At 40.7% G+C, this 18,196-nt stretch overlaps 1 protein-coding gene across 1 annotated transcript in view; it reads left to right on the plus strand.

Annotated features, from left to right (window-relative positions):
* Positions 1-206: 206 nt before the first annotated feature.
* MYO9A (myosin IXA) overlaps positions 207-18,196 on the plus strand; it is a 352,098-nt gene continuing 334,108 nt past the window's right edge. Inside the window, exon 1 of the mRNA XM_006866530.1 lies at positions 207-615. The gene's annotated coding sequence lies outside the window, so the exon portion shown is untranslated. The remainder of the gene's footprint in view (positions 616-18,196) is intronic.

Raw genomic sequence — 18,196 nt, forward strand, 5'->3', positions numbered from 1 at the left:
CTCTGCCGTAAGGTGAGGAAGAAAACTTTGGGCGGGGCTGCCTGGGGCGGAAGAAATGGGGAGGGTCTACGCAAGCGCAAGAAGTACACTTTGGTGGCGTCACGTGCGGGGGCGGGGCCGAGAGGGGCGGGAGATAGGGGGCGTGGGAGGTATGTGCGCGCGCGCCTGTTCGCTTGCTGCCGGAGAGTCGCTCGGGGCGGGGCCGCGTGCGCGGGGTCGGGGGCGCGCGGATCGAGCCTGACGAGGGACGCGGCGGCGGTTGGCTGTGGCTGCTGAGAGTCCAGCCAGAACGGTGAGAGGCTGCGAAGGCTGCATCCAAGACACCGGCAGAGGCGGCCACAGCGGTTGAGGCGGCAGTCCAACGCGTGCTCTCTGGGCGGGGTGCGACGGGGGATGTGCCTGCCCCGGCCGGGCGGAGTCTCTCTGACAGGGCGGGGGATGCGCGGCGGCCGCTCGCCGGGACCCTGAAACAGCCGGGCCCACCCTTCCGAAACCGTCCGACCCTTGGTGGCCTCCACCTCAGCCGCCTCCCCCGGCCTGACCCTGGGGCCGAGGGTGGGAGGCGGCTTCCGCCGACGAGGAGGCAGCGGTGGCGGCGGCAGCGGCGGAGCCGAGGTAAGACCCGCCCAAGCCGACTAGAGGCCCTACCGCCCGGCCCGGCCCACGTCTCAGTCTTGCTCTTTGGCTTCTGCTGTGCCGCCCCGCCCCGTCCCAGCGGAGACGCCCCGCGAACGGGACTGTCCCGGAGCCTCCCAAATGATCGAACTCGGACCCCGGTCCTGGTAGACCCCACCCTTCCTATCGTCCATTGGCCAGACGCTGTCCGTGCACTCCAGCCTCCCGGCGATTCTGCAGACCCCATTAGCACTCCGCAGACTCCCTTAGGACCATTAATGGAGCCTGCAGACTCCGTTACATCCTCCCATGAGCGAACCCGATCACAGGTCCCCTGAGACCCAGCCACGGCCGTCCCTCAGTCCATTGCGACCTCTTCTAGGCAGAGCCGTCGCTGTCGTCGTCCTCACTCCCGACTGCTGTCTCGGTTCAGCGGACTAGCTCTTCTCGGACCCATCCCGGTTCTGAGGTCGTGTATTTCATCATGCTCTCTCGGTTGATCGGGAGTCAGCCCTTTTCTTAAAGACACAAACGCAGGATGCATCGGCCTCTCCCCCACCCTCTCTGGTATCGTCTCCCACAGACCTAGCGTTCTGCAAACCTTGTTATCTTCTACCCCAGTCGCGATCTTTTCTTTGGTTGAAAGGGCTTTGCCAGGTATGTTTGGTCAGTCTAGTGTATTCTCTCCAGCGGGGCTCGCGGGGACCGACAGAACTACCTTTGGAGGGCTTGGACTGGCGATTAGACAAGGAGGCAGAGGGTGTGTGTGCACTACTGGAAGGTCACACAGGCTGCGTCTCATCTGGATCTTAGGTAGAACGTGAGGTAGCCCAGATCTGACGTTTTAGGGGCCTCTGCAAGGATTAAGTCACATTACACTAACTGGAATAACCGTGTCTCGGTATAGTATCCTTTACTTCCCCTTGTAGGTTTTTTACAGAGCTTTCCTACCTTGTTTGAAAGGGAGTAGGGAACTTTTGATGTTTTTGGGTTTGTTGAGAAAACAAGACTTGCAACTTCCTTCGAACGCAAAAGATTTTAATGCCAATTTCATAATAAATTTCTACTACTTGGTGTGTTAGTGCTGCTTATCTTCTCCAAGGGGCAAGTCCAAAAATCATTGCATGGTCCGTTGATGTCATTAGCAGCAGCCTTCTCAACAGTAATAAAATATTGGATGAAATATTGTTCAAGTTGAACTCCTGCGCTATCACAAGAAGGAAATGTACTGTTGCATCAAATGATCAGTGCATAATTTTAAGATTGGCATATTTGAGCAGATCCCTTGAAGGGATGAAGATGAAGTACAGAGTCTTTGTAGAGAATAGCTTGTATCTTGTGTGTTTATGTGTGTGTGTAAGGGGGATTCGAGAGGGAGAAAAATCATTAAAATTATTTTATTTATAGTTAACAGACATGGTATAAAAGTCAAAAGGTTCAAAAGAATATGTAGTAAAAAGTTTCTTTCTCCTGTTTTTGTTATGTGCAGTGGAATTGGTTCCAACTCAGCGAAACTCATGGGAAACTTGGGGTTTTTTTTCAAGGCTGTAAATCTTTACGGGAGTAGAAATCCTCATCTTTCTCCTGAAGAACAACTGGTAGTTTCGAACTGCTGATGGTGAGATTAGCAGCCCGATTCATAACCACTACAGAGCTCCAAATTTCCCTCTTTAGTGAGAACTATTATTTCCTTCTTTTTGTGTAGACTGCATTAAATGTACACACCATGCACAAATGGTTGCGTATTATGCACTCTGCTCTGCAACCTATTTTTTGGTGGTTTAACTTAATTATTGTAGCCCTGGTGTGTTGCTATAGGTATACACGTGTGTTCGGCAGTTTAGACTCACCAGCCACTCCTTGTAGACCCTCTACAGGCTCACTGTGAGAACAGACTCCACGGCACTTTAACAACAACTACCACCTTAATTAAGGAGCTCTGATATCTTAGTGGTTACGAGTCAGACTGCCAACCTTATGGTCAGCAGTTTGAAACTACCAGCGGTTCCGTGGGAGAAAGATGAGGCATTCTGCTCCCTCAAAGATTTACAGCCTCGGAAACCCTGTGCAGGGTGGCTATGAGTTGGAACCAACTTCACGGTACTTAACGACAACCTTAATTAGGAGTGTGGTGCTGTGGGCTAATGCGTCAGACTGCAAAGTGGTTTCAACTGCAAGGTCGGTGGTGGTTCAAGCTCAACAGCTGCTCATTGGAAACCCTATACAGGGTCGCTATGGGTTGGAATTGAATCTATGGCATTTAACAACAACAACCTTAATTAAGAAGCTCTGGTAGTGTAGTGGTTTTTGGCTGCTAACCTAACAGTCAGCAGTTTGAAACTACCAGATGTTCCTTGGGAGAAAGATGAGGCCTTCTGTTCCTGTAAAGATTTACAGCCTCGGAAACCCTGTGCAGGTTCGTTATGAGTCGGAACTGACTCCACTTCATAATTAGAGTCCTGGTGTGTCACTGCGAGTTAATGCTCTAGGCTGCAAGATCAGTTTGAATCACAAGGTTGGCGATTCAAACTCACCCAACTGCTCCTCGGAAACCCTATACAGGGTCACTATGAGTCGGAACTGACTGGATGACATTTAACAACCCACCTTAATTAGAGTCCTGGTGTGGTGGTGTAGGTTAATGCACTGGACTGCCAACCACAAGGTCAGTAATTTAAGCTTACTAGCTGCTCCAGGGAAACCCTGCGTCACTATGGGTCGGAACCATCTTGACAGTACTTAACAACAGCAGCAACACCTTAATTGTTGCCATAGGGTAATCACTTGACCTCCAGGTCGATTTGAATTGCAAGGTTGGCTATTCAAAATCATCAGTCATTCCTTGAAAACCCCATACAAGGTCGCTGTGAGTCTGAACTAACTTGATAACACTTAACAACAATAACAACTATCTCCAACTTAATAATTGGTCCTATGAACATAAACAAGCTGTTGCTGTCGAATCAATTCTGACTTGTAGAGGCCCTATAGGACAGAGTAGAACTGCCCCACAGTTTCTATAGTTGTAATCTTTTATTCAAGGAGTAAGTGATGAGTTTGAACTGCTGATCTTTGGGTTAACAGCCAGTTACTTAACCACTGTGCCACCACAGCAACCCTGTATAGAGTTTCTATTTAAATCTTCGTGTGAGCAGAAAGTCTCATCTTTCTTCCCTGAATTGGTTTGAACCATTTATCTTATGGTTCACAGTCCAGTGCTTATCCAACAGCGCCACTGTATTAACTTTCTTTGAAATAAATATTGTTGTTAACTGTTGTCCAGTTAATTCTGACTTTTGTGACCCCAAGTGTACAGAGTAGAATTGCTCTGTAGAGTTTTCAAGGCTGAAACCAATCATGAGATCTTATTTCTGAGGCATCTTTGGGTGTATGGAACCACCAACGTTTGTTAATAATCCGGCACTTAACCATTTGCACCACTCAGTGACTTCCGAAAGAAATGCTGTTATTGTTAGATGCCATCTAGTAGTTTCTGACTCAGAGCGACCCTGTGTTTCATAGAATGAAACATTCCAGTCTACACCATCCTCAGTTACTTTTGAGCCCATTATTGCAGTCACTGTGTCAATCCATCTTGTTGAGGGTTTTCCTCTTTTTCATTGACCCTTTATATTACCTAGCATGATGTCATTTTTCAAGGACTAGTTCCTACTGATATTCTGTTCAAAGCATGTGAAATGAATCTTTCCATACTACATTCTAAGAAACATTCTGACAGTAATTCCTCCAAAACAGATATGTCTGTGTTTTGGCAATCCATGGTATTTTCATTATTCTTTGTCAGCACCATAATTGAAATGCATCAGTTCTTCTCTGATCTTCCTTATTCATTACCCAACTTTCACATGTATGTAAAGTGAGTGAAAATACCATGACTTGGGTCAAGGGCACCTTAGTCCTCAAATTGACATCTTTGCTTTTTAACACTTTCAAAGAGGTTTTTTGCAACAGATTTGTCCAATGCAAATACATCATTTGATTTCTTGATTGCTGCTTCCATGGGTGTTGACTGTGGATCCAAGTAAAATGAAATCCTTGACAACTTGAATGTTTACTCCATTTTTTATGATGTTGTTTATTGGTCCAGTTATGAGGATTTTTGTTTTCTTTGTGTTGAGGTAGAACCCGTACAGAAAGCTGTATCTTTGATCTTCATCATTCAGTGCTTCAAGCAAGGTTGTATTATCTGCATATTGAAGGCTATTAATGAGTTTTCCTCTAATCCTGATGTTGTTTTCTTGTCCATATATTCTAGTTTCTTGGATCGTTTACTCAGCATACAGACTGAATTAAGTATGGTAAAAGAATACAACCATGACACACACCTTTCCTGATTTTAAACTATATAGTATCCTTTTGTTCTAGTCCAATGACTGCCTCTTGGTCTGTGTACAGGTTCTACATGAGCACAATTAAAGTGTTCAGGAATTCCCATTCTTTGCAGTGTTATCCATAGTTTGTTATAATCCACACAGTTGTATGCCTTTGCATAGTCAATAAAGCACAAGTAAACATTTTTCTGATATTCTCTGCTTTCAGCCAAGATCTGCCTGGCATCAGCAGTGATTTCCCTTGTTTCATAAATGTTGTTTTTGTTAGGTGATGTCAAGTAGGTTCTGACTCTTAGCAACTCTGCATAGGGTTTCCGAGGCTATAAATCTTTATGGGAACAGAAAACCTCATCTTTCTCCTGTGGAGTGGCTGGTGGGTTAGAATTGCTGACCCTGTGGTTAGTAGTCCATAAATATGAGTATCTCAGAATTATCTAGTGGTTGTAGAACCCTTGATTTTTTTTTTTTTTTGAAAAAAACTTTTTATTGTGCGTTGAGTGAAAGTTTACAGAAATCATCAGTTTTACATTCAACAAATCATACACTGTTTTATTTAAATGATTGCAGCCCTCGATATAGTATCATGTATTCCACTGCTTTTGTTTCTTTTTTCCATGCCACCTCCTTTCCTAACCTAACCCTTCTGAATTTTATCTTTCGGTAAGTGCCCTTTTGATGATCTCCAGTGGTTGGCCGAGTTTCTGTGGTGTGTGAACCTCTCTCTAGTGTTGTCCCCCTATATACCTCACTATTGCTTGGCTGAAAATTGAGCCACGAGGGTGAGTTCATTTTTAGACCTGAAGGGTGACCAAAGTAGGACCAAGCTTTGTACAGATATTTTAATTAATCCCCATATTCCTTCTTTTAAGGTAGGCAAGTGCTTTATTTTTGTTTTGAAAAGAGAAAATAAAGGCAAGAAAAACTAGAGAATTTTGTCTGTTGTCATCAAATCAGTCCTGGTGTGACACTGTAGGATAAGCACTGGACTGCTAATCGCATTGCCAGTGGTTCAGACTCAACAGTTGCACCTTGGAAACCTTATAAAGGATTGTTATGAGTTGTAACTGACTTGATGGCACTTAACAACAAAAAGCGACATCTAATCAGTTGTATATTTGATTGGACCTTCACTTAAATATCACTTATTTGAATCTGTTTGAGTGAGCCCCACTTGTTCTTTACATTTTTCTCAACCTCTTCCTTCTTCAGTTGTGCTTGTATGCTGTTGAGTCAATTCGGACATATAGTGTGACCCTATAGGACAGAGTAGAACTGCTCCGTATTGTTTCCTAGGCTGTAAATCTTTATGGGATATTGCCAAGTCTTTTCTACCACTGTGCAACTAGTGGGTTTAAGCTGCTCACCTCTTGGTTAGCAGCTGAGCTTTTTAACCATTGCATCACCTGGCCTCCTTTAGCTTACTCTTTCACATTAATAACTCTTTTTCTTACTGTATCTTCGTTTCTTTCATTTCGGTGGCAGAGGCAGCCGACTTCCTCTTGCTCATTGATGACATTCAATCAGTTATTTTTTCCCTTTCTTGGTTTTATATTGAACTTCCCTCTTCCCTTTATTTGGATTTTCTCCTCAGCATGTAAACATGTTCAAATCTCTTCCATGTTTTAGAAAATCCTTTTTTGGTCCTAATTTGCCAGTGGTGTGCTGATTCTATTTCTTCATTGCTAAGCTTTGAGAGGATGTTAACTTCAAGTTTCATTTATTCCCTGTTCTCTGGCAGTCTGACTTCTGTCCTTACTTTTTCAACAAAACACCATTCTCAACAAAATTGCTGATGTTAAATCCAGGGGTCACATTCTAGTCCTTATTTAACTTGACTACTGACCATGCCTTTAGAATACTACTCCCTTAGAGGAGTAGAGTAGCTCACTACTTATTTTTTCTTTATCTGACCCACACATTTTGGTATTTCTTCAGGGTTTATTATTAGTTTGCATATCCTTACATTTGATACACTTGGATAATCTTAGTTACACCTTTGTGGTTTGGTCTGTGTTCCAGTTAACTATTGCTGCATAATAAATTACTCCAAGTGTAGTGCATAAGCAACAATTTATTTTGGTCATGATTTTGTGGTTCAGGAATTTGGGAAGGGCTCAGCTGGGAAGTTCTTGTTTGAGGTCTCTTATGCAGCTGCAGTGACAAAGCATAAGACTTCTTCATTCATATGTCTGGTGCCTGGGCTGTAACACTCAAATACTTTCTGGAAGCATTGCTTTCTCTTTGTATGATGGTTTGAAATGGTGTCTCTGGCAATGTGGCCAGACTGCTTAAAATGGTAGAAAAGTACTCTAAGAGTGAATATTTTTAAATGGGCACCTGTTTATGATCTAGCCTTAGAAAGTCACTTTTTGCACTATTTCATTAGTTATTGTTGTTAAGTGCTATTGAAACAGTTTTGACTCATAGTAACCCTATATAGGATTTCCGAGGAGTGGATGGTGAGTTTGAACCTCTGACTTTGCCATTCAAACCAACTTTGCAGTACAGTGATTATCTTACAGTGCCACAGAAATGAGTAAATAAAGCCAGAACGTACTGAAGAGAGGGGAATTAGACTCTACCTCTTAATGGGAGAAAGTCAAAGAATTTTCAGGCATGTTTTAAAGCCATAATATCAACTAAATGTAAATCCCTATTGTGCATAGGGTTGCAGTGAGTCAGTACTTAGTCGATGGCACCTAACAACAACAACACTGATCCCTAAGTCTAGAGCTGTCCAGTGCTTTTCCTATGGAGCCACTGCCCTCCCTGCTAATCTAGTTTAAAGAGGATTTAATGTTAAATGGGAATACTCTAATACTTATTTTCTCAATATTTTGTTCATATCTTTTAGACTCGGAATAGTCATAGGCATTGGAACTTTGGTCTTATACAGAAAACATACATAATTTATATTATGGTTGTTTTTGTTATGTGCCATGGAATTGGTTCTGACTCATAGCGACCCTGTACAGGGTTTCCAAGGCTGTAAATCTTTATGGGAGCAGAAAGCCTCATCTTTATCCCACGGAACCGCTGGTAGTTTTTGAACTGCTGACCTTGAGGTTCATAGCCCGATTCGTAACCACTATACTACCAGAGCTCCTTTATATTATGGTATAGAAATATAATTTTGTCATAGACAAATTCAAAATCACCCAATGTTTTCTAATACTTGTAACTCAATTATGGGTAATGTTTGTGTTTAGACATTTTTCTTATTCATAAGGTTATTATCACCATTTTGGAGTCCTGGTGTAGCACTGTAGGATAAGCACTGTTCCCACAAGGTCAGTTTGAACCACAAGGTAGGCAATTCAAACTCACCAGTTGCTCCTCGGACACCCTATACAGGGTCGCTATGAGTCAGAATGACTAGACATTTAATAACAACAGCAACAACATTACCATCTTAGAGCAATAGAAAATAATCTGATGGGTCAAAGTGTTTTTGTTGAAAATGATTTTTGAATAATGAATATGCTTGAAATATGGTAAACACAAAGTACACTCCAAATGGTATTTGGCCTCTAGGTTTTAAATGTGAATTGTGTTGCTAGCATATTTTGGCAGTGGGGTCATCTTGCGGGCAGCTGGAGTGTAAATTTACATGTACAGTGAGCAAAGGACTAGCTGTCCTAGGTCATAGACAGCTGCTTTGCTAAGAATTGGTTCTTTTCTAGAACTAGCAATAATTTTAGATTATACTTTTTCTTTTTCGCAGTTTTTATTTTTTAAACTCACTAAGGCATTTTACAATTAAACATACTTTTCCTTAGATGGACTTTTCTACCTGTTAATCTTAAATACATTAAGTCCAGTTAAGAGGAAAGAATACAGATTTTCAAACCAAAAGACCTGGAGTCAAGTGCCAGCCTCATCACTAATGAGCTATCATTTCTGGGCAAATCACTTAACATTTAACGTGCTTTAGAATGTTCAGCTCTCAAATGGGATAACATTTACCTCTAAAAACTATGATTAAGGTTAGCAGTTTATGTAAAGCACTAAGCATATAGTAGACACTCAGCAAGTCTTCCTTTCTGCCTTTGAATGTGTATTTTTTGTTATGTTTATACATGGGATCAGGAATTTCAAAGCATTTCATTGTATGACTTTTCGAATAAATGACTAATCAAAGTTTATTCATAGAAGCAAATCTTTAGCTGTCTTTCAGTTGTAATCATATTTTTCAATTAAAAATTCAATAGATATCTTTTTTAATGTCTTAGTGTATAATATTAATGAATGTTGAAATATTCTTTCATTCATTGTGAGGTATTTCTGTTTGCCAATGACAAACATTCCTTAAATCATTGATAGATTGCAGTGCTATTGCTGTTTGTATTGTGTAAGTATTTGTTTGAAATCTGTGCACTTCTATTGATCAGATGATAATGGCCTGAGTAATTACTGCAATTTTCTTTTTTTTAAAACATAAGGGAGAAAGTCATTCAGTAAAGGGAGATAGGTGACTGTGTGGACTGTATTCATGGTATTTTTTTCCCCTTCTGCAAACTTACTTTCTTTTAGTTCTCCTAATTTTTTCTTGAACTTAAAAAATGTCCGAAAGTTGAAAGAAAACAGCAAAGAACACCAACCACTATGTCTATTATATAAATGTAGGAGCTAACTTACACCATATTTGCTTTATTGGTCTCTGTATATGGGAGTGCATATACTTTGATAGACATTTTGAAAGTAAGTTGCAAATACAGTGACACGTACACTTAAAAATATTTTAGCATGATGCAGTAAAACTAAAAAACAAAAAAACAAGCCCAGAACCTGTGAAAGGTGGAAACTTGTCAGAGAAGGAAAATGAAAATATTTTCCATTAAATGAGCAATAGAAAAATGGTAAGAGCACCTTGTCAAAGGCAGAACACTTGTGAGAATTGGAAAAACAAGGATGTCCTGTCAAGTTCTGGCTCTCACAGGTTTCACCATATCTCCTAAAAAATATTCTTCACCTCAGTACTGTTATCTACACTTAAGAAAAATAAGCTCCCTACTGGACTGTGAACCACAAGGTCTCCAGTTTGAGCCCACCAGTAGCTCCATGGGAGAAAGATGAGGCTTTTTGTTTCCGCAAATATTTACAGCCTCTCAAACTCTATATAGCGTCGCTGTGAGTCAGAACTGACTTAATGGCACTTAACAACAGTCTACATTTAACTCCCCCTACTTATCCCTGAAAATGATGCTTTTGAAACAAGATTCTTACATTGCATTTGATTATCTTTTCAGTCTCCAAATTTAGAAATCTTCTTTTCCCCATGGCATTGAACTTTTTTTTTTAATGACCTGATTGGATTTGTATTTTATCTTTTAAAATTTATTTTTCGTTCCCTTTTGCCCAAATTAATGTATGTTTAGCCTCTAATTAGTAATTTAACCTCCCTCCCACCCCTAGTGATCATCAAAAAATATTTCTTTAATGTGAAAACCTTTTCTTGACTTTTTATAATAGTGGTCTCATACAATATTTGCCCTTTTATGATTGATTTATTTACTTCACTCAGCATTATGTCCTCCAGATTTATCTATGTCATGAGATATTTTGCAGGTTCATTCATTATTCATTGTTCTTCAGTAGAGAATAATGATAAATTGCGTAGTGTGTTGTGTGTATATGCATATAATTGTGTGTGTGTGTACCATAGTTTATGTACCCATTTTTTCATTGATAGACAGGTTGTTTTGCATTGAACTTTCGAAGAGACCAGAAAATTTATTTTGTAGAATTTCCTGTTTTCTAGAGTTACCTGGGTTAAAAAATGTGTGTGTTATTGTCTAACTTATTATTCTGTTCACTGTATACCCTGTAAACTGGAAATGGTGTTTTAATAAAAAGGCTTGATTAAGTTTATGTTAAGTTTGTTTTGTTTGTTGATGATATAGTTTATACTGTGTATCAGGTGTTCCACTATTTTGTGACCTAAGCTTAAAGTGGTGTTTGCTGTATCTCTCCATTGTAAGGGCACATATTTTCCTTTTATAAGTCTGTATCATTTTATTGTTGATCATTTGAGGGTTTCGAAATGGTGAATTTTCTAATTCCAGCGAACTGTCATTCTTCATTTTGAATCACCAAGCATACCTGGAATAAATCCTATTTGGTCATGATGTATACTATAATATTTTTTTAATGTGCTGTTGGATTTAATTTGCTAGTATAAAAATGGCTTTGGTGGAGGAATCTGACCTCCTTTAATTTTTGTAGGGGGAGAGGGAATTACTGTCGTTCAAAACTGATTTCCATGAAGCAGAGGTCAGATATACCTCCTTTTCTTCTTCTTTTTTTAATCCAATTTTGTCCCTTCCACAAACTATGATAACGTAGTGGCTACGAATTGGCTGCGAACCGCAAGGTCAGCAGTTCGAAACTACCAGCTGTTCCGTGGGAGATAGCTGAGGTGTTCTGCTCCCACAAGATTTACAGCCTTGGAAACCCTGTACAGGGTTACTATGAGTCGGAACTGACTCCACGGCACATAACCACAACACTCTTACTTCTCTGCTGGCTTTGGTAATTCATTGCAGTGGCTACACAGAACACACAGACAATATTTAAGATTTTGGAATACATTAGGGAAATGACAGGTTACAACTCAGGATCAAAAATGACTATTTTTTGATCAGGACAGCTTCTTTTCAGCTGTGTTTGCAGACAGCTCTCCCTTTTGCCCTCAACCCCTTGACCTCTTGGACTGCTTGGTCGCTGCCTTGCATGGGCAAGCATTACAGAGCTCTCTAACTCTGCCAGTAAGTGCCTGGAGGCACACCACTCTGCCAGTAAACCTTGACTTGAACATACCTTTCTTCTTCAGTGGCTCAGCAAGCCTAGCTCTGTTGGTAAGTATGACTCTGCTGTAGGCTTCTCCTGTGAGTTTTCTGCCCAAAGACTCTCAGCTCTTTGGCTCTGTGTGTCAGCATACCCTCTGAACCTGGCATGCTCTGTAGGCCAGAAAGCCCACTGTGCTGATCTCTGGTCTGCTGTTGCTATTTCTCTATGAAGCCACTGCTTCTCTCCATCTTGCATAAGCTATCTCCAGTGTTGCAGCTCTCTGTCTCCTGGGTTTGGAGAGGATCTGAGTCCAAAGGATGCATTCTCCTCCCATCTTTTTTTCTTGGTGATAGTCCCCCTTTCCACCTTTCCACCATTGGATTTGGTGCCTTTTTTTTTTTTTTTTTTAAATGTTATATTGTGAGTTAAGTGATAGTTTACATGGAAGAACATTAGTTTTACATTCATCCTACCATATATTGTTTCATTGCCATGGTTACAATCCCCTCCATGCATCATCAGTCAACCAAAGGGTATACCCTGCAAGCCTACCGCCGTCCCCCCAGTCATCAGCACACAGCCCCTCTCCCTCTCTGTGTCTAAAGTCCCCAGCTGCTCCTTCTCTCCACGTCATCATCTCTGCCTCCATCTCTGGCATCACTGTTTCTCTGGGTCGGGTCCCACTCGCCACTCTTTTGCCTTGATGGTCCCAGGGACCTCCGCTCCTGGACTGCAAAGTTAATCACTCCCCTCCTTGCTACAAAACGTCAACCTTTACATTTCCAACCCTCACAGTCAGTCCTGATAACAATTATTCACTCTTGTGTCATAAGAGACCTATCTGCATTTCCTTTCATCAGCCCCGCCTAGACAGATTGGATACTACTCAGTGGAGATTCTACCTTCCTCCAGGCCCTCTGGATCTAGGTTCCCTCTTGAAAGCTTGAAATCCAGTCACTTCCTGCCTTTGTAGCACCCCCCTCCACTTCGGGTGGCCAATGTCCAAGTTGAAATTTGGCTCATTTTAAAACCAGCGGATAGCAAAATTGACCAGTTAATTTGCTGGGTCACACCTATTTATATATTCCCATTTAAAAGCTTGGCTAGAAGGGCCATGTTAGGTAAGTTACTCCATTGAAAGCTAGTATTTTGTTATAATCAAAAGAAATAATTGATCTACAGTTTTCTTGTATTATCTTTTTCTGACTTTGGCACCAAGACAGTACTGTAATACTGGTCTCATAAAACATGTTAGGAAGTATTTCTTCTTGTATTTTTAGAACAGTTTGAGCAGGATTGGTATTCTTTTTCATGCACCCATGTCCTTTCTCTTGTGTAAATACGTAGAGATGGAATTGCTAGGTCATAGACAGATGTATGTTTATTAGAAATTTCCAGTCAGTTTATAAAATGGTGGTATCATTTTATACATGTCAGTGAAATTGCTCCACATACTTGCTTACACTGGATATTGCCAGTGTTTTTTCAAGTTTGGCTTTTGTCTTGCATTTATAGTGCATATGTAGTGGCATATCATTGTGCTTTTAAAGTGTTACTCATCTTTTAATTTACATATCGGTCATCCTGATACTTTATTTTTGGAAGTGCAGTTGAAAATTTTTGCTTAGTCGAGCTTTTGCCATTATTAAATTGTTTTCCTAGATTTTCATTTTTAGGAGTTTCTTACATATTTTGGAATTCAATCCTTCATAATATATGAGTTTGTAATTTTTTCGTAATTCTCCCTAATAAGCCCCTTTAATTTTCTTGTGTCTTTCGAGAAAATTTGTCAAAGATGATCCCTTGGAAGTTCCCCAAAGTAGTTACCATAACCTTCTGTGCTGAACTCTCTGGCCCAGCAGATGTCCTCTGAAACCTCTTATTTCGATTGGACCTTGCTCCCTGGATCGTATTGGTAAATCCAAGACTCTGATCTAGTTACGATTCATTTCATAAAATCATCTTTATTAGCTTTGATATTTAAAGGGCTGATGGAAAGATCACCTCTTTGAGCTTGCGGATCTTCATGTGATGCTTTTCTGTACTCTATTTTTCTTTGAAGGTACCCTAAGTGTATTAACAGAGAACTTATCTGTAGCCATCTCCTGATGGCAGAGTTGGGTTTAAATACCGTTTGTTTGGACTAAACTCATGCATGTATGAACTGGTACCTTAATGTTGTTGTTGAGTACCGTGGAGTCGGTTCCGACACATAGTGACCCTGTACAGGGTTTTCGAGACTGCAGGTCTTTATTGGAGCAGAAAGCCTCATCTTTCTCCCACAGAACAGCTGGTAGTTTCAAACTGCCGACCTTGAGGTTAGCAGCCCGATTCGTAACCACTATGCTAGTTTTTTACTTACTTTCATATTGACTCTTTTTACCTGTGGAAGTAGTATATATTGATATGTTAGGAAGTACCTTGTCAATCTTTTAGGCCCTCTATGTATACCAGAGGTGGTTGTTGTTAAGTGCTGTCGAGTCGGTTCCTACTCATAGCAACCCTGTATAGGGTTCCAGAGGAGCAGCTGGTGGGTTTGAACTGCCAACCTTGTAGTCCAGTGCTGATCTTACAGCACCATCCCAGGAGTCCATATGGGGGTGGGAACCCTTTTTCTTCCAAAATTTGTAACATTATTTGCAGGCCACACGCAATTATCAACTTAAAAATTAGCCTGTTATATTTGTTCAAACGTTTAATTAACTTACCCCTAATGAGTTATGGTGTTAGAGGAGAATATTGAAAGTGCCATGGGCTGCCAAAAAACTAATAGATCCTTTTTAGAAGAAGTGCAGTCAGAGTGCTCCTTGGAGGCCAAGATGGCCAAACTTCGTCTCTCATACTTCGGACATCTAGTCAGGAGGGACCAGTTGCTGGAGAAGGATATTATGTTTGGTGGAGGGTCAGAGAAAAAGAGGAAGACCCCCCCACCCCCCCAATGAGATGGATTGGCCAAGTGGTAGCATCGATGGACTCAAGCGTGGCAATAGTAGTGAGGTTGGCCCAGGATTGGGCAGTGTTTCGTTCTGCTGTGCATAAGATCGCTGTGGGTTGGTACCTACTTGATGGCACCTAACAACAACAACAACAACAATGTGATGGCAGAACCATCTCAACAGCACTTAACAACAGCAACAAATGTGATTGCTGGAACTGCAGTTGCCTTGGCAGGGTCGGACCAAATGATTTCACCGGCTTTATACAGCTCTTGGGCCAGACATTCACCACCTCTGATGTATATAATTAAACCATCTGATAATAAAGACAGTTTACGGGTGTTTTCCAGTCTTTTTTCTATAGTGACTCTGGGTGGATCTTATATATTCACATGTTTGTTGTTAAGTGTTGTCAAATTGGTTCCTACTAATAGTGACCCTACATAGCATAGCATTTCTGAGGAGCGGCTGGTGTATTTGAATTGCTTACCTTGTGGTTATCAGTCCAGTGCTTATCCTACAGCTTCACACCAGGAGTCCATATTTATTTATTTGTTGTCGTTTAGTGTCATTGAATTAGTTCTGACTCATAGAGACCCTGTATAGAATTTCTAAGGAGCTGCTTGTGGGTTTGAACTGCCAACATAGTGGTTAGCAGTTTAGTGCGGATGCTACAGAGCCACACCAGGACACCAGGTGGGTCTTATATTAGCAAGTACCAATACAATATTAAACTCCTGGTGTGGCACTGTAGGATCACTACTGGACTGTGAACCAAAAGGTCAGAAGTTCAAATCCACCAGCTACTCCTTGGAAACCTTACACAGAGTCGCTGAGTCGAAACTGACTCGATGGCACTTAACAACAAAAACAGCAACAATACAGTATTGAATAGAAATTGATGAGAGGACATCCCTGTTTTTTTCTCAGTATTTTCTGGTACTGTTCATTTGGACTTCTGATGTGGCCCTCTAAGATCAGCACTGGACTGCGAGCCTCAAGGTCAACCTTTCAAAGTCACCAGCCTACTCCTCAGAAACCCTATATAGGGTCTCTGTGAGTCAGAACCTACACAGTGGTACTTAACAACAGCAACCATTTCATTCCTTCTTGCACATCCCTCCCTGCTTCCATCAGGGATCATATTTCTTCAGATTGAAGAAATTTGGTGCTCTGGTTAGGCATTAGGCTTCTAACCCCAAGGGTCAAATCCACCAGCTGCTCCACAGGAGAAAGATGAGGCTGTCTATTTCTATAAAGATTTGCAGTCTCGGAAAGGAATTGACTTTGGCAGTGGGTTTGAATTGGTTTAGTGGTGGCATGAAAGAAATGTCTGGCAATGTGCTTTCATAATGATTACTGCCTAGAAAGCTTTATGGAACAGTTCTCCTCTGTAGCACATACTTTCTCCATGAGTCAGAGTAGACTCATTGGCAACAGATATCTGGCTTCTCACTCTGCTGAAAATCTTTCTTTACCCTCTTGAACTGTTCCTAGACTTGTGCATACTGCTGTATCCTCTCTAAAAACTCCCTGGGATGACTTGGTAGATGGAGCTGATTAACTGTGCTTCTGGGCCTCCTCTGGATTTCAGTGCAGCAGATTGGTCTACAGAGAAGCATTTGTCCCTTTTTCATCATGTCCTTGGAGTTGGTTAGATCTCTCTGGAATTGCGTTCTTTAGATTTTGTGTTGTTAGTACTCTGATAAGTTTGAAAAATTGATTTTGCCGTTTATCCAGATTTTTCTTGTTTTTATAATAGAAGCTACTCTGGTCTTCTATATCCTAGCCAAAAGGAGAACTGTCAGCATTTAATTGTAATGATTTTGAAGTTTGTACAGATTGCAAAGACAATGTACTGTTAAGCTCTTAATAGCATAAAACATTTTGCTGGCATGCACAAGTGATTCAAACTTCAGTTTCTTTCTCATTTCCACCAAAAATGATTAAACCTTTTGGGGGAGCTTGGTTAAAAACATTTTTTTCAAAAAGTGATAATATAGGAATGCATTATAAACCTAACTTTTCAATGATTTTTTTTTTTTTTTTCTTCCTGAATTTCAGTTTTTATAAATAAAAGGCCGGTGATGTGAAGGCAGACAAGGTTTGGTTTATGATTTCTTTCACCACTACAAGACCAAAGTTTTTGACAGAGATTTATTACCTGCAGAGCCTAAAATACTATCTAGTCCTTTATGGATAATTTTTTCCAACCCTTGCAGTAGACCATGATTAAATGACAGTGAATAATATTATAAATTAAATAACTTGTCCCAGGCCAGTTTTGCACATTAATACCAAATTTGCACATTACATTCATTTTTTGCATTTCCTTTTGGTTGCTTTCTGTTTGTTATTGTTGCTACTAGTAAACCATAAAAGTAAACTCATCATTGAGTTGATTCTAACTCATGGCAACCTATGTGTTGCAGAGTAGTGCTTCTCCATAGGGAGTTACTTTAGGAGGTATTGGAATGTTTAATAATAATACTAACATTACTTGCCAGCACTTATGTGCCAGACATTGTTCTAAGTTCATATATTAACTTATTTATCACTTGCACTTGCCCCTTGAGGAAATTGTGGCACATGCCTAAGCTCGCTCTGTTACATTCATAAATTCAATGCAGATGTTGTCACAAAGGATTTCCATGTTTTCAAGTACACAAGTTATTTTTCTATACTTATCTTACATTATTTACCTCTTCTAGAAATTCTACTCTTTTATTTCTTCATTTGTCCAAATTTCCTCTATTTAGATCTGTCATCTAGGGCAGGTTATATGAGGAAGCTTCAGAAAGATTGCGGAAAAGTGAAGTTGAAAGATAATGGAAAATTTTGAAGCCCAGTGTATATCCTTTGTTCTTCATTTGAAAATGGTTGCTCTAAGATTTAATGACTCCAATAAATAGTACTACTACCGTCACCGTTACCACCAATACTACTGTTGTTATTTTTTTTAGTCATTGGCTACTTCTTTTTGACTCCTTTTCCTTCTTTACTGGGATGCTAAACATTGGCAACCTTCAGGGTTTGGTCATAGTTTTCTTTTCTTTATTTTTACTCTCAGTGGTTCATCTAGTTTGATTGCTTTAAATGCCATTTGTATGCTGATGATTACCAGATGTGCAGTTTCTCAAGTCCTATCCTATCATTTGTTTTCCAGATTTGTATATGTAGTTCCTTATATGGTATTTCCTCTTATATTTCTGATAAGCATTTTAGACTTAGCACTGTGGCCAAAAGCATACCAAGCTACATTCCCTCTTCCCTCTCAAGCAACAACAAAACAATACCAACAAATAAACATAAACCTGTTCTTCTTCTAACCTTCCCCATTTAACCAGTGGTTGTTATTAAGTGCCATTGAGTTGGTTTTGACTCATATGACCCTATATAAGGTTCCCAAAGGAGCTCTGGTAGCGTAGTGGTTACGAATCAGGCTGTGAGCCACAAGGACAGCAGTTTGAAACTACCAGCGGTTCCGCGGGAGAAAGATGAGGC

This window comes from Chrysochloris asiatica, unplaced genomic scaffold (genome assembly GCF_000296735.1).
Source record: "Chrysochloris asiatica unplaced genomic scaffold, ChrAsi1.0 scaffold00092, whole genome shotgun sequence".
NCBI classification, from domain to species: Eukaryota; Metazoa; Chordata; class Mammalia; order Afrosoricida; family Chrysochloridae; genus Chrysochloris; species Chrysochloris asiatica.